Source organism: Rhipicephalus sanguineus, chromosome 8 (genome assembly GCF_013339695.2).
Source record: "Rhipicephalus sanguineus isolate Rsan-2018 chromosome 8, BIME_Rsan_1.4, whole genome shotgun sequence".
In the NCBI taxonomy this organism is placed as follows: Eukaryota; Metazoa; Arthropoda; class Arachnida; order Ixodida; family Ixodidae; genus Rhipicephalus; species Rhipicephalus sanguineus.
In genome coordinates this window covers 65,075,253-65,091,926 of record NC_051183.1, presented here as the reverse complement: position 1 = coordinate 65,091,926, position 16,674 = coordinate 65,075,253, and positions in this window count along the sequence as shown.

Genomic DNA, 16,674 nt, shown 5'->3' with positions numbered 1-16,674 from the left:
GTGCAACATAAAGTACAACAGTACAATTGGCAAGAAAGAAGATTAGCCGGTGCATTTGTGCGAACGACGGGTACTCTTCGTTCTTCAATGATTTTTAGATGCGAAGCATCTTATGGTGGAGTTCAATCCGGTGGTGGTGGTGGTGTGCGGCAGTGACCACCCTTACTGCGCATGCGCAAGCCCTCTCCACACACCTCCTCTCCGCTCCCCCTCTCCGCTCCACCTCCCCATACCCACTCCCGCTCTTGCGCGCCTCATTCTCTCCTGCGACGAGTAGGCAGCAGCGACGCCTCCGGCGTCTTGACGTGGCACGAGCGGCCGATGGCTGCCTCTGTCTGTGTGGCTCTAGACGCGGAGCGTTCGTGCTCTCCTTCCCACGCTGAAGAACCCCATGACGATACCAATGACATGGACAGCAGCGAGGCAGACGCACATGATCTTGCGACTTTGCGGGAGTCGAATACCTTGGACGCCGGCAGTTCCGCGCAGTGGGCACTGAATGGAGACTGGAAGACAGTGCTGATTCTACGCCAGAGGAAGGCACAGGCTCGAGAACGCAAGAAAAAAAGTTACAACATCTCCCCGTTCAAGCTAACCATCTCCCCGCTGCTTCGCATCCACACATGGTTCCCTTTAGCGGAAGATTGTGTAGTTTTTTCCTCATAAGTCTTTTTAGAAATGCAGAACATAAAAAAGGGACAGGCAGACATTGAATTATTTAGTCTTCGTGTTTGAAATTAAGTGTTCACTCATCAAGGGCATTCACGCAAGTGCACTTCATCGGTACCAAACGCATTCGATCAACCAGTTAACTGCGGACAACGCAGCGCTAAACTCAAGGAAGGAGTATTTAAGCAGCCGGTGTTATTGAGCAATATGAAACAGCACACGAGATTTTCTGGGAATACCGCCGATATGAAGACACCTTTTCGGAATGTTTATAACACTAGGACAGAAAATGAAAAGAAAGCTTGGCAGTTCTTATTGAAAGCTCTCCTTAACAATTCCCTCATCTTGCGCCAGTCGAATTTCAATATCTTGCTCGCAGAGGATTAGAAGATGCAAGCTCCACAGTATTGCATGGCTCATTTATATTCTATGCGCTAAAGCTTAGATTATCTCATCAAGCAACGGCTGTTACAGTGTCACGTCTTGTTTCCTTTCTTCTGCATAACAGCGAACTCGATAGAACATGCCTCGCAGGATTTGCAAGTTTAAGTACTTAAGCAGCATGGGTTTTCAATTTCCTTGCCCGCTTGAATGCTGCCAGTTGTGAAATTTGGATTTCATGACAAACTCGAAGCGGTTTACAATTGTTGCAGTATATTTTACACTTTGAGACATTTGGAACTTTACGGGCAGAAATAACGCTCTATCCACCCAAATATATTAAATGGGCTGGACGTTAGATGAGGCATCTTATTGCTGTTATAATCTTGACGATACAAATAAAATACGTATGAATATATTCAGGAAATGTGAAGTGAATTGGCATAACGGCGCCATTTTGTCTGCGTTTGTACGCGAAATTTAAAATTATGCATTGCATAAATACCCGTTGGCATGCTGACCACTGAGCCACAGTGTACTGGTACTCTACAAGTTCACATGTTAACGGTGTTAGCAAGTAAAACATACATTAGAGGCCCCTCATTTCATGACGTCACGCAGTCAATACCAAAATGCCGGTCGCGTCCGTGGCAGCAGTTTAGGCGTAGTAATTTCCGATTTAATTTCGAGTTGATGTGTACTTAAGGCCCCCATTTTTGTATAATCATATTTGACCACAATTTTTCATTGCAATATTAAATTGATAATAGTCCTGCGACCATGTTATGGACCTTGTATGTAACAGATTTTGACATCAGCAGCATGCAGCACCGCCTAAATAAAGGTACTCTGAAATAAAGCCCACATTCCAGAGAGCAGGACAAAAACCAGTTAAAAATTATGCAGCATTTGCCTCCAGTTGCTTGCTTACCAACTTTATTTTTCTTGGCTACTGTAGCGTATACCCCACGTACAAGAACTAGTATCAGGTGACAAAGTACTGAAACTTTAAAAATGACGCTCGCTGCGTTGTAGCTCGTCATTTACAAAAAGAAATCAATTTCTCGTACCCTGAAATGGATGGATGTCTGCGTCCTGAAACGTTTCGCAAAACTTTTCATCGCGCTCTTGGTGGAGATTAATTGGAAGTTCGTCCCGAGCATATACGTCAGAAAAATAGAACGCCTCAGATCATGGAGCGGCCGCATATCATTCACTGTTACTCTTTTAAGAAATTCTTTATGTTATGTTCCGTTGGGTCTCTTCTTATTCGGCCTGGGAGCGTTTTAAGCGTTCGAGTTTGTGCGAAGGATTCACTTGTTCTCTGTTGTGCGGTAAATTTTGTTGAGTGATCTTTTTTTTTCGTTTATTTCTCTTATATCAGAGTAACAACACCGAAACCCAGGGATGGGAACTGACTCATAGTTTTACGTAATCCATGACAATAAATTTTGAATTTTCTTCCTTCTTGCTCTTTTCAGCTCATTTTATTATACGGGTACTTGTTCTATCTAATTAACAGCCTCCCTTTCTTTCTCGAGAGGTCGGTACGTGGATAAGTGGTCACCTCGTTTCTTTCCACTGTCACAGTGCTGAGCCTTGCTTTTCACTGTATATTTTCGTGAATTTTGATCCTGATATGTGTGAAGCGCCTAGGCCTGCAAACTAACTCATGAGTCGACTCACTGAGACTCAGATCGAGCCGTGAATATGAGTCTGAGTGTGTTCGAGTGAGTAATATTTTGGTGAATTTGAATCCGAGTGAGTCCGGTTGAGAAAAAAGTTTAGGGAGTCCGAGTCCGAATGATTCCGGTAGAGAAACATTTTGTGAGTCCGAGTGAACCCTAAGCGCAAAATATATTTCTCGAGTGAGTCTGAGTGAGCTCCACATATTTTTTTTGGCCGACCTTTATCTCTATCTGCCTATCTTCACCATTACTATCAGCCGTATCTCGGCTTACGCTTATACTCGCGCCGACTCGCACATACTTCGACGCATTGGCGTTCATACGCCGGCGCAATATTTATTGATAAGAGGCGTGCGTTACAGGGAGGGGAGGAGGAGGTGCAGTGGCCTCCCCCCTCGAAACACTTTCACGGGAAGTTTTTGATTAAAATATCTCGTGTGAGTCATCTCTTTCAGCAAAATATTCACCGACGATTACTATACTGCCTAATGCGAATTCTGAGCGCAGCTTCGTGTTGGGGCAAGGCGAACTGTGTTTGAAGTTCTGGCTTTCCGCAAAATATCGACTAGGTCATAAATCACCATTTTTGTGAAGTAGGACCACACCCACTAGCCTTTATTCGTCTTTCTGCGGATAAGCGAGGTATCCGCTACACATCTGTAAGGTATCATAAGCACTTTGTTGATGCTGCATGTGACTGATGGCGATGAAGTATTACAGCTGATCACTTTGCAGTGCGTAGCGAGCATTAAACCATACAGTCTTTGCGCAATTAGCACTGTGTGATGACTGGTTATCATTTTACTCTTCTTCCATGCTATATTACATAGGTTAACGCGATTCCTTGCCCGACATCACGCCTGTATAGGGTACTCCCTATTGACAATTTATTCAACATGTGGAATGGTTGATTCCACCATCCATCATCATTGTGGATTATGGTGCATGCTGGATGCTGGCGTATGATGGATGCTGGAGAATAACGGAGCGTAAAAAATTCGGCAGATCCCACGTACCGTGGCAATCGATGTTATGCGAAAGCATGCGCGGGATGGTGACTGTGGCGTAATTTTTCACATTGAGAGAAACGTTATGCAATGACGCCAAAGAAACGTGGAAGTGGCATACACACACTCACATGTTGAATAGCCGCATATATATATATATACAGTTGTTTACAGTTGCGTAACGATCGCAACAGCAACATGGGTGTTACCAACACCAGACGCGGTAAGCTGATATGTAGTGCTTATATTCTTCAGTACTGGATAGCGCGAATCCGAACAGTACAAAGAAGGAACACAGATGTACTGGACAGGTGTTACTCGCAACTAAGCTTCATTCAGGAAAGTTTCCCTAGATATATACACAGCCGAGTGGCACGCGCAGGCGCACTGTACGGACTTTACAGTCACAGTTACATTTGTAATGTGTATACTTGTCCGTTATGACGGAGAACGCACGCACGTTTCACGAACCTGTGTATGTGTAGAAGGAGCTTTTGACAGTTCTTGAACAAGGTCATTATCACCGTGATCAGTGAGCACCAGCAGCTGGACCGGACTTGTTATCGGATCCGTTCGTGATCGCGGCTACGACGGGTGTATGTGTAGTGAAGTGCGAGTTATAGTACAGCTGGTAGAAATCCTGGATGCCTCTTACGACGAAATGATCTATAATGCCTCCTGTCCTGGACGTGGCAGCGAGGTCTTTTGATGCCCTGTCCACATCCAAGACGTCTTTCACGCAGTATAAGGACCAGGCGTTGTTGGGTCTTGATAAGTCAATGTTGAAGTCACCGGTAATGATGAGGGGCCTGTTTCTATCGGCAGATTTATTGTAGGAATGCATTGACTCCGGTTTTTTTGTAATCCACGTTGTCCACGTTGCGGGTCACGTGGACGAGTGGATGGTAGTTGAGCGTCTTCCAGGGGTGTTCTGTCTTCAGCTCCGTCACTTTCCTTGCGTGCGCCGCGGTGGTGTAGCGGTTAAGGTGCGCGGCTGCTGACCCGAAGTTCGCGGGTTCGATCCCGGCCGCGACGGTCGCATTTCGATGGAGCCAGAATGGTAGACGCCCGTGTACTGTGCGACCTCGGTGCATGTTAAAGAACACCAGATGGGCAAAATTTCCTGAGCCCTGCGCTATGGCGTCTTTCATAATCATATCGTGGTTTTGGGACATAAAACCCCAACAATTATTATTATTATTATCAATTTCCTTGCGTCCTTGCGTGTGAATGTGTGTGTTCGCCGTTACTATATTGGTTGAGACTATGCATCACCTGTGGCACATACCCGCATAGCATGAACTCTGGTATGCGGGTATGTGCCACACGTGACTGAGAGAAAGGGTTTCATGACGTACGCGACATGTATTTTGCGTTATTATTGTCATGACCAGTGAATCTTGTTCGTCATACACTCATCCCCTGCTGTGCCATTTTTGGTATACTACAAGTTATGTAGACGACCAGGAGAGCACCCAGACGTAGGCGGCTAGATAGATAGATAGATAGATAGATAGATAGATAGATAGATAGATAGATAGATAGATAGATAGATAGATAGATAGATAGATAGATTGAAACGGCCAAAGTGTCTGAGGTTCGGTAAGAAATGCTTCGCATTTAAAATGGCTCTACAGTGTCAGGACCATCGTCACTAGCTTCCACGCATAAATAATTGTATAGAAGGTGATGTAGAAAGCATTGGTACAAATAAAAAGCCGTATGAAAAAATAATACACCATCTCCCGCTAAAGGGGACCATGAGGCGATGTGAAGCAGCGTTTCGGCATGTCGAGCCCGCGTTTCAGAGGGGGAGCGGAGAGGGGGAGGGGAATGGAGAGGAAGAGAGGGGGAGCGGAGGGGAGGGGAGAGAGGTGGGAATGGAGGAGTGGAGAGGAGGTGTGTGGAGAGGGTTTGCGCATGCGCAGTAAGGGTGCTCACGCCGCACACCGGATTGAACTCCGCCATAAGATGCTTCGCATCTAAAATTCCGTCACTAGGAGTTGAACGTGCCACATTCGGATCCCCAGTTGAGTACAGGGGAACTCCGGTGCATTTTTGACCATGCTGAGATAATGCCGTTTTCAAATAGTATTAACAGTCCTGTAACAACTAGGGTGGTTCATTTTACTGAGAGATTTGTCAATAATTTTAAATTAGCAGTAAATGGTGAGTCGAAACCGAAATCGAAACACCGAGCTGCTCCGTGCTGGCTATTGCGAATGACGTCACGAAATACGACACACGTCACCATGGCTAGCCAGGGTGTAAACATAGCACACGTGCTTCTTCTATCGCGCGAAAAGCAAGCTGGCGATGTCATCCGACGCGGAATCAAGCTGTTCCAGCCTCGTCTCAACTTACCTGTGACGAGTTCAGCAATGATCGCAGCTACTCTCTGAGCGCGGAAGCATCGCCTTTTGATTTCGAACCGCCGGCGCGTGAAGTTAGCTTGACGTGCCTAGCATAGATCTCCTCGTTGCTCAGTGTTGTGCGTGCTTACTGTAAGACCCGATGTCAACGACGACTAACACGTTACGCAGCTAACGAAACCGAACAACTTTGCTCGCGCCGTCGTCGCCTTGTAGAAGAAAACGCGCGCTGCGACCGTCTGCTGGGCGAGGCAGGGGCGGAAAAGAGTAGGCACGTTACGTCACATACGCAGGGCGGTCCGCGTTAACAGGCGTGATTCCAGAATTGGCAACCAATTTTTAAAATGCTTTTTCTAAAAAAACTGAATGACTTACGGTTCTATAATTTGGGGCATATCATCAGGGTACCGAAGAGAACATATGTTGAAAGTGTCACTTTAATCGATATATATATAAAAAATTGCCGGAGTTCCCCTTTAACCACTATGCCACGCTGACACATGCTTTGCTTTCTGTAGGATGACTAAACATACTAATACGCCATTTGACTTCAGCTTTGTAGTCGCATATTTGATACAGACGCGATCTTCACCTGCTAATGAAATTTGCTTAATTAAGAAACGCAAACAAACTGGTGCCAGTAAGGAATGGCACGTCGATAGTGGCAACAGCGCTTACTTTCTTTTACAATTCACAACGTAACTCCGAAGAAAAAAGCATCAAATGGACCGAGGAGCAGGTACAGTTTACCGGCTGTTACTGGCAAGTATAATAGCCGTTTCTCGCTCCTTTCAAAGGGTGGCATGTCCAGAGGCTTTATGTCGACTCTAATCTCATTCGATAAGTGCGCGCATACAATTGATTGAGTACTGTGATGTTTTTGTTTTTTTTTCGCGCAACGTACAGCGCGGCCGTGCCAGCGCACTCATCTGAAGCTCTATCGTTCGCTACAACTACATAACGGCTCGGCCGAAAACGAGTGCAGTGCGCGGGAAAAATAAGTCGTCATATTGGTTCAGTAAGGCGTACGAATGGACAAGTCTGTGATCTCGCATACGAATCAGCGAAAATCAGAGAAGCACCTGCGAGTGTGACCGTCCGCTGTTGGTGGACGTAGAGAGAGAGAGAGAGAAATGTTTTAATGAAAAGCTGGAGATGTTTGCCTAGCTATTCTCCTGACATGCTACTCCAGGTGCTCCAGGGTGATTATTATGATATATACAGTAGTTACCGAAGGTGTTTGCTTGGAGCGCGTCGCGTCGATGTTCATCGCTTCTGGTGCGGAGACCGTGCACAAGAAAAAAACAATGCTTCATTTAGGTTAGCCGATGCCACGGCTGGTCTGTGAAGTCGTTCGTACTCGTCGTAATCGTGTATCCTGAAACCCAGAAGCACCGATGACACGCAGACGGACTCGGTCGGTGAGCTAGGCCTAACCTTTGGTGGAAGTCGTGGTGGTGGAATGTGGTGGAAGTCATACTTGGTGGGGCTTATCTCGACGCAGGCTGAAGGTAAAAGTTTGTCCATTATAGCTTTGCATGCATTTTCACTCTTACCTTAAAGTGCCGCTGAGGTAAGTGAGTGTGCAAGAATTGCCAGAGTTACGTTCTAGCTTGGCGATATCAAGTGGCTGCTGTTTTCTGGCGTACCCATTGGAGGGGCGATTGCGAAGCTAGAGCTCATTTATTTCTCGACAAATGCGCGGCGATGTAACACATTTACTGACGCTGTTCACACCGACACTATACTAGACTTCTAAGCATCACCATACAGCAACATATCGCGGATGCCAAACAGATATAAGTACGAGCGCAAAATGTAAACATTCGCGGCTGCTGTGCTCCGCGAAAATTGAGGCGGTTATTGACGCCGCATGAACAAAAAAAGAAAGCATGCTAGAAAGCTAAATGATCGGGGTTGGTTTCTTTGGACTGTAAACATATTGTTCTCCGCATTCGACAGGGAAAGATTAGAAATGACGGTGATTTTGCATACTGCCACGTGCACTTCCATCATGCCACCATCATCCACCATGCTTCCATCATGCCACCGTTATCCAGCTTGCTCACCAAGCCACCCACCAAAATACGTTTTGCATCGCCACCATCAGCCAGCATTTTCCACTTAACACCAAAAGAAGCTCGCTACAACCACCACCATCAGCCATTATGACCGCCACGGCTTCCAGCTTATCCACTAATATTTCCACCACACCCGCTATTCTTTCCACCTTGTCCATTATTCTTTCCACCATATCCACCAAGAACTGCAGCATCCACCAAGCCAGGATTTTCAACAGGGTTTTTGCGAATGAGTTTCAAGCGCCAGCGTGCCTCAGTGGTAGAATACTTGATTGCCAAGTAGAGGACCCGGCTTCAAATCCCATTAGATCCTGGGTATTTTTCTGTCATTTTATTTTTTCATGTCTGTCGGTTACGCCACCGACGTCGACGGCAACGCCACTGTACGCAGGAACGGGCGCCTAAGACCTGCGCTCTAAAATGTCCTTACTGGACTCCAACCACTGATAAATCATACCTGAAGGTGCGAGATCAAAGGGCGCCACCGATTATGCGAGATATGGGCGTTAGGGAGCATTGACACCATGATGGAAAAAGCCAATTATACGCTAACCGACTCATGAGTCAACTCACTTAGACTCAGACAGAGGCGTTAGTCTGAGTCGGAGTGAGTCCGAGTGAGTCCGGCTCAGGAAAGTGTTTGTTAGTCTGAGTCCGAGTGAATCCGGTTGAGAAACGTTTTGGTGAATCTGAGTCCAAGAAAGCCCTAAGGACAAAATATATTTCATGAGTGACTCTGAATGAGCTGCACATTTTTTGCCGATCTATGGTGAGGCTTTCTGTCCTTGAACTCACTGAAAAATGCCTTTTTCTAATAATTAAAGCATGAGCTTTATTATGGAGGCTGTCTATCTGATCGTCGCGCATCATAGTAGGGATTGCATGTAAGTGTCGTAATGAAGGACACGTAGCATTATGAGCGATATCATTACCTGCAATCGTAATTATAAATTACGTTTGAAGTTTCGCGTTAAATCTTACATACCACGAAATAAATTCATCGAATGACCCGTTTAAAAAATTTGGCAGATCCTACGTACCACGTTATGCGAAGCATGCGGCGGGTAGGTGGCTGTGGGGTAATTTTTTTACATTGAGGAGCCTTATGAAATGACGCTAAAGATATGTGCAAATGGTACACGAACAGACATATGTTGAAGAGTCACACGTCTGTTATATAACCAGTTCTTTACAGCCACATAACAACGCCAACAGCAGCATGACTGTCAAAAACACCAGAAACGGTAAGCTAATATGTAGTGCTTATGCTTGTCCGTTATGATGAAGAACGCACGCACGTTTCACCAACGCGTGTCCATGTGTGGAAGGGGTTTAGGAGAGTTCTCAAGTAGATGGCAGCGTGCGGAATGCCTTTGTTATTGTAACTGATGTGCGCAACACAGACCTCGCCGATTCCGCTGCTTGTCTGTGTCTTTTCTGTGCCTGGGGGCCGACGAAATAGGATGCAGCCTACGTTGAAATTGCGCATCGCCGTGTCCTTATACGAATGTGCCCACGCCTCCGCACCTGCAATGAAGCCCCTTGCTGTGGACGACACATTGGGCTCATCGCTCCAGATTTCAGAAAGTGCTAACACGCCAGTTTCGGTGAGCACGCTTTTCTACCACAAGGTGTCCATGTTTCCATTAAACAGGCCGTCGCTTACGTCGATGTTAGCCGTTATCATGTATGGCTTACCGATGCTCAGGCAAATTGAGGCCGGAAGGCCACCCATGTCGCTTGCGTTCGTATTGGCCACCCTGGTCAGGGCATCCCTGTGTACCAGCTCGTTGTTATAGCCATTTATGTTATCGCATGCGGGATGACATAGCACGTTGTCCGCAGCGTCAAGCCAACGTGCGTTAGAGCGGTCGACGTCCGCATTGCTGCAGTATAGCCGTATGCCGTCAGGGCACTTAGCGGCGGCTTCTTCGCGTGTCACAAAGTGGCTCTCAATCAATCTGAAGTCATACCCGGTCAGCATGAGGCCATCGCCTAGTCTCGTAAAAATTGAAGAGAACACTGCGTCATTCTGGCGGACCACGTGCACGAGTGGGTGGCAGTCGAGCGTCTCACAAGGGCGTTCTGCCTTCAGCTCGCTCACTGGTCTTGTGATTCAATGTGTATATTCGCGGTCACTGTGTTGATTGAGACTGTGAATCGCCTGTGGCCCGTACCCGTATAACATGAACTGTGATATGCGGCTATGTGCCACCCGTGACTGAGGCAAAGGGTTTCATGACTTACGCGACACGCATTTTGCGTTATTCATGTCATGACCAGTGAATCGTGTTCGTCATACGCGATCCCTTGCTATTTTAATATTGGTATATTACAAATTTTGGAGACGACCAGGAGAGCGACCAGACGTAGCCGGCTAGATAGATAGATAGATAGATAGATAGATAGATAGATAGATAGATAGATAGATAGATAGATAGATAGATAGATAGATAGATAGATAGATAGATAGATAGATAGATAGATAGATAGATAGATAGATAGATAGATAGATAGATAGATAGATAGATAGATAGATAGATAGATAGATAGAAATGGCTAAAGTGTCTGAGGTTCGCTAAGAAATGCTTCGCATTTAAAAGCAATCACGCGCATTTATTTTCCTTGGTTTGGGAGCTGGCGGTGTATTCTTTCAACGGGAATTGCAAAATATCTTACTGTATAATAAAACCAAAATATCAATAGTCGCTTCCTACACAATTTGGGTGTGCCAGGACATTGGCCCCACTTACCTTACGAAGCGAAACGCGCCAGTTTAGAGCTAAGTAATGCACGTACTGTCGCTTCCAAAGTCTTTATTTCGAGGTGGACAGTTGTAATACTGTCTCGTACATGGACATCAAAGCTAACATCACCTTTGTGGCCAAATTCTTAAGAGACATGGCATGGTTATCTCGAGTCATCACGCATACCAGTTGTTATGCCTAAAGATTCTTTTTTATGTCGCCTTTCGGACACCTCGGTGGCACAGTCGTTACGGTGCTCGGCTGCTGACCCGAAAGGCATGGGTTCCATCCCGGCTGTGGCGGGCACAACCCGATGAAGACACAATGCCAGAAGCCCGTGTAGTGTGCGATGTCAGTGCATCTTAAAGAATGCCCGGTTGTCGAATTATACGTAGCCCTCGGCTACCACGCCTTTCGTCGCCATAGCCCCTTTGGGATTGTAAACAAAATAAATAAACGAGCCAACGTTTTTCTTTATTTTTCAAAACCACTGTAATATCAGGTTGCCTACATTGCAGCACATTCTCTGCATGCTAGAGAAGGAGTTACTGTGAACTTGGCGCAATTTGTTTTAGTACCGTATGTTACCGTATAGATCTCCAGTTCGGCCTCGCACGTTTTGACTGACATCGACGCGTACCACTAATGATATCTTGTTCGTCATAGATAGGTAACCTCGTAAAAATCAGCGCCTTCAGGAGTTCCTTCAGAAAACTCATTACCAATACAGTCATATTTAGTATAATATTGTGCATATATTACGCGGGGATGATGTTAGTATTTCTTTATACATGTATAGCAAGAGTTTTTTTTTCTTTTTTCGCGTAAGCTACACATATATTACCTCTATAATTCGAGCTTTCTTCAAGCCAACAAGAAAATGCATGAAGCTGATAAACAGAGTAAGGTGCAAAGGTACTAATACTCAAAACTAGAGGCCCAGCTCAGAAGTCACACATAATTGGATAATTTCTGGAGGTGGACAGTGTAGTAACAAATGGCGAGGTAAAAGATGTTGCGCTTGCGAATGTGCTACACGATGTCTTCTCATTCAACATTCGTTATTCATCGAATGCATATTGGAAATATTCGAAATTAACAAAATTGTATCCTATCCACGGTATGCTTTGTAGTAAGGAAATGGCGTGCCTAAAGGCTAATATGATCACACAAAAAAGAGCACTTAAGATGTGCTCAGTACTCACCGATTGAAACACATCATCTTTATTATTATTATTATTATTATTATTATTATTATTATTATTATTATTATTATTACACTGCCATCACTTTGCTGCCGACGAAATCGCGCTGATCTGTTATTTCTTTACATGCTTGTGCATGGTATCATATCCTGCCCTGTACTGCTCAACTGTCTTAATTTCCGAATTCCACGTAAGCTGACCAGAGAGAATAGACCTTTTCATGTAACCGCCTGCCTCTGTGAACATTCGACCATTGGCAGGATACAACGTCTTTACAATGCTTACTTTTTGGAGCTCGATGTTTTTCACAGCTCCCAGTCGTTGTTCTGCTCCGAGCTTTGCACTGTACTTACATAGCCTCGTACACTGTTGACATTTTTTTTCTGCCTGCGCATAGTTGTATATGTGCAATTTTATAACGTTTTTTATCCCTGATATTTTATTATGAATGTTTGCCTTTGTTTTTGTTTTTTCCCCGTGCGCCAGTACAAAGACCTCACGGTTGTTCCTGGGCACATTAAATAAACGTTTGATTAGAACGACTGCTATGAGGCTATGAACAATCGCTTGTGAAAACAGCCTCATGTCGCGCCAAATCTGGCAGCTAAAGGTAATGTTGGATATGATGTAAGTGTTGCAGAGAAAATTGTACTGATATGACACGAACTGCAGTCGCTGGAAACAAAAGTAGGTACATTATTTAGCTCTGAATTTTTCGCCTTTCAATCCGGGAGCATTCTGCATATGCCACATAGTTGCATCATCGGGGAGAAGTTCGTTTTTCAAGCAAGCTTTTTTTCCTCAGCTATCGACCCGCAACAGGTGAACTGACTTCGTATTTCCTCGCCAAGTCATTCTTTCAAGATTCCAATTCGTATTTCCTCGCCCCGTTCTTTCGAGATTGCTTATTGACTGAAAACTTTGTCAGCCTCATGTGTACTTCAGACTACGCCTTAAAGAACTACAGGTGCCGGATTAACGGGAGTGCCAGCTACAAATTCGAACTTTTAATCCTCTTACCTTTAGGGTTGGGTTCCGAGGAACTGCGTTTGTCTAACTCCGTCAAGCAGTCTCTTCGGCAAGCGCAGATTATGCGCAATCTTGCGCACTAATTGTCCATGGTGGAGAATCGATGTGCGGTACAGTGGCGTAGCCAGGGAAGTGGTTTGGGGGTTCATCTGCACTCCCCCCATTTACTTAAAATAATTTTTATGCGCATATATTCCTGCACGCATACAAAAACGCGCACGAACATGCATAAAGCGAAAGCGGGGCACCCCCTTCCCCCCCCCCCCCCAAATAAAGAGAAGAAATAATGCTGTCTACGTTCCTGGTGCAGTAGCTTTCTTCTGCGGCTGTAAACCTCCCTGCCTTTCCTGTATTCATTCTCTCCCGCTCTCCCTATCTGCGGCAGTAACTATGCTGAGGGCTCGATTTTCGAGCAAAAGATGCCTTCTGAAAATGGCTAAGTGGATTAAGTGTTCCCAGTTAGATAGGATTTATGCAAATGATTATGCAAGTTATAGTCGACTGAATGCAAAGTTCATAGGAAGTGGTGTTCGGAAACGCCGAAAGTTAAGAAACTTGGGAAACTTGCACTAACCGATTAAAATTGTACCGAAATGCCTGCGTGTGACCCGCTCATGGAATTCGCAATAAAGCTTTTGTTTGTTGCGTTATGGTCCCGGGTTTCATAGTACAAGAGATTGCAATTTAATTTTTTTTGTTCCGTTTGTTACGTATTAGGTGGTTTGTTTGAACTTAAAAATGCCTTTTCATCCGTGATGCTGTTTAGCGCAAACTCTTGACAACAGACAAAGGAGGGGGCGCAGACGCCGCGCGGCATCTACGTCCTCTGCTTTGTGTGTTTACGCTAATACCATTATGACTTACTTGTTCCATCTCGGCCAACAAGCGACGTTGTCGCCTTTTCATCAAATGCCTTTTGGTCAACCGTCTTTGTGTCCTTTTTATACCGCTCGACAGCAACATCTTTCGAACCGTCGGGTCTCGCGTTTAGGGTTTTTAAGTTGTTAGCAATAGGACCGTCAGCTAGGAAACAAAAATACGTCAACGATGTCTTGGTGAAGCACGGCCTAAAACACTTTCGTCTTAAAATGAATGAGAGCGGAAACACAACCAAACACACACGAGAGCCTTCCAATCAGAGTCGTTCAGAGAGCCCAGTAGATCAGCCCAGTAGCGCTTGTACAGCTTTCGTCTGCAACGTTAAGTCTGGATGATGGCGTCATATTCCTTTCTCTAAAAGAGGCTGGTCATCCATCTTGTTGAGAGCATTACAAATCGATTATCCTTGTGTGCTTACACTATGGGTAATCGCGCAGAACATGTCGATGAGGTGATGCTGCCGTTCTGTGCAGAAGATGCAATGGGCAAACCGCGCTTATGCAATCTGCACTAATTCCCGGGTAAGAAGCTGCTCCTGCAACTTTTTTAAAGTCACGCGCAGTTCGTTTTTCGGCCTCGTTTGATCAGCGAGCGTTTACTATTTTACAGTGGCAGCTATACTCCTCCAGCTACAAACACAGAAAACAATCTTGTGTGCGAGTTTCACCTTGAAGCTCCGCCAATTTCAGTTTCCTCCTCTTCCTCCTCGCATGTGCGTCGTCACGGCAACGGACATGCGCAGTGTCGGTTTGTTCTCCTCTACCGCTCAGCCCTTTCCTTCGATTGTTAAGAGCCGCGAGCCGGTGGGCGCGGGCGCCTCGAGACGTCAGCGTCTATCGCGTGACTACCATGCCTGCAGTGAGAACACAAATCAGGACAGTGTGCCGTTGCCTGTCGCGTGGGGGCGCCGACTTGCGGGACACCGCCGCGGCATGCTCTCTGCAGTAGTTGCTGGTACTACTCAACCTAGGACTAACGGCCTTCAACCACGGCATTTGCTTTCCTCTGATCGCCAGTGCATCTCCGCTACGTCGAGTACAATGTCAAGAAATACAGCAAGCTGACGTCAGGAAATCCCTTAACGAGTTCACAAAAACTCAATTTTGTGAACCTAAAATTTGTGAACTTGTTCACAAATCCTGAACAGTGACGCACTCTTCCGCTGCTGCTCATGCACGCGCTTTCATTACCGTGAACGATTTCCTCATGTCATTGCTTTCCACGTCTCATTAACGATTTCTTCCTCTCTTCACGTCCTCTATACACGCAACGTGGTCTCGTGCCCACACGTGCGTGCGAGGTATTTCGGGATAATTACCGTCCTCCAGAGGTTCTCGCGCTTGAGCAAACGCCAAGAGGGAGCTCTTGACTCAACATCGAATGTGGTACTTTCTTTTCCTTTCTCTAATTACAGGTGTTCAGCGAAATCGCCGACGTTGCTTCAGTCACCCAAGCTACACTTGTAACTTGTTGTAGCACGTGTGTCTGTAATTAAAAAAAAAAAAAGATTTCGAAACTTTCGAGCACTTCGGCTCTTCAAACTAGTTGTCGTTCATGCCTGCGTCGAAACCTTAAGCTTTGTTTACTGATTTGTCCAGGACATTCGCGGATATTCACCTTCATGCCTACGTTCGCCTACACTATGAGAGAGAGAGAAATGCTTTAATGGAATGCTGGCTGTTTGCCTTACACGCTGCTCCAGGTGCTGGGTGATGATTATGATATATACACTGACACACACTTAACAGCACATACAGCCACTCACACACACTTAGATTACACTATTTACAAAGTTTTGTTCATGCTCGTGCCCCAGAAGAAGATGCAAGAGCGTTTTCGTGGCGTGTAACGCAGAGGTGGTGCTTTCCCATGGGCCGTGAATATGTCGCAACTCTAAGCTCGAGTACTATTGAAGGTGTGATGTCGCATTCAGGGACTCTCTCTTTCTCCGAGTATAACTTCACCTCAGTTGTACGTATTCTCACCATACAGCTTCTTTCATTTCCTTTTCAATTTCTGGCCAATCATGCCCTGAACTAAGCAGAACCCAACCCGAAGGTCGTTGGTTAAAATCCTGGCCGTGACGCATTCCGATAGAGGCAGGATGCTTAGGCCCGTGCTCAGGATACGTTGTCAGTGCGGTGTCACTGTGCGATGCCAGTGCACGTTGAAGAACATAACATGGCCGAAACTTCCTGAGCCCTCCACTACGCCGTAGATCATTATCGTGTCGTGGTTTTCACATGTTGCAACCCCGGATAATAACATATTACCCTTCCTGCTGGCCCAATGGACAAGTACAAAATGGTACACACTCATTGTTCTGGACATATAGACGAGCCTTTTTGTTCTAAAAAATTATTAATATTAACCTGCATACACATATGTTATATCGTGAACTCTTAGTCGTGATGGTTTCGTCATGCGCTAAAATAATTCTCAAGCTCTAAAAGCATCCAGGCTCGCTCTGTTAAAAAAAACCGCTACTTATGGCATTTTAGATGCGAAGTATCTTAAGGCGGAGCTCAATCCGGTGGTGGTGGTGTGCGGCGTGACCACCCTTACTGCGCATGCGCATACCCTCTCCACTTTCCCTCTCCCCTTCCCCTCTCCACT